Below are 1436 nucleotides of genomic sequence, written 5' to 3'. Positions count from 1 at the left end.
TATGACACTGGTCTGCGATTTACAGCAAGTAGGCATCTAAACGCAATGCAACGAATATGCCACAGCCACCAAACATGACAACAAAATACATGGCAGTGATGCACACAAGATGCTTAACAAAAGACTAGCACTAAGCCACGGCCAATTCATCCATTATGAGGTTCAAACAAGCATGGCAAAAACGCAAATGCAAAACAGATTCCAGACTTAGTGAAATTAACACTTGTCTGAAATTTCAGATCATGAAGCCCTCTTCGGAGCAGCAAAATAACATGATACATGACCTGATTAAGATAAGTAAGAACATGGCATGGAGCTACTCAACAAGCTTAACAAAAGTCCCTAAGTGACCTGAGGCCAAAAGGGATCACAAAATATACTAACGGGCACACGAACATAGCTAAAACACAATCAGTTTTCAGACTTAGTGAAAACTGAGACATGCTGAAATATAACTCACGAAGGCATGTAAACAAGCTCGATGCACTCACTACGGTGCAAGTCATGGCAAGGCAAGCATACATCCAATAAGAAGGCACAAAATGCTAGCTATACATGGCAAGAACAATGACATAGCATGCACGGATCAACTACCACAACACCGGCAAAATCGCAAACGAGTTGACGATCTGCCCAGATTCCCAACGAAGCAAAAGTAGAGCTCGATTGACTCAAGCTAGGGTGCTCCATAATTGCAAACAAAGACATGGATGGATAGAGCATAACAGGTTTAACAAAACTCCTTTACTGATCATCCTCAAAAGAGGCACGGATCACTAGGAAACAAGCTGAACATATGGCATCATGAACTAAATAATCCCAGACTTAGTGAAAACAACTAAGTCCCTGAAAACAGATTACCGGGTGCCTCACTTTGCAAGCTTGCACAAGTCACCACACACATCCTAAAAATGCATGCGTTGCACCTCTGGAAAGAAGACAAAATGCTTAACAAAACATATGAAGGACTCACATGCATAGCATGCACACAATAATCATGGCAAAAATGACAAAAGTCTAAGATGGACTAGCAGATCTGACAATTCACTCACGAAGCCTCCTTCTAACAGCATTTTGGGCATCAATATGAACTCAAATGAAAATGATGCAATGGAATGAAATGATGTACTCGTCGAGACAAACATTTTGATATACTATATGTCCAAAACGAAGCTACGGATGCGGAGTTATCACTGGTCAAAGTATGCCCGAAAAACTAGGGTTCGGGAGAGAAAGTCAACCGCCTCCTCCTAGATCTCAGATCCAGCACGCTTCCCGAGGAGGTCGCCGGGGTTCGCCGGAACAGTGGCGGCCGGACTGTGGAGGAGCTCGCCGGGGACTTGCCGGCGTCGGCGGGCAGCGAGGTCAGCGCCGGAGGAGGCGGTGGCCCGGGGCGGCGAGGAGGAGCACGGCGGAGCCGGCTCGAGCGTGGGGCG

Source organism: Triticum dicoccoides, chromosome 4A (assembly GCF_002162155.2).
Source record: "Triticum dicoccoides isolate Atlit2015 ecotype Zavitan chromosome 4A, WEW_v2.0, whole genome shotgun sequence".
Taxonomy (NCBI): domain Eukaryota; kingdom Viridiplantae; phylum Streptophyta; class Magnoliopsida; order Poales; family Poaceae; genus Triticum; species Triticum dicoccoides.
This window is presented reverse-complemented; position numbering follows the sequence as displayed.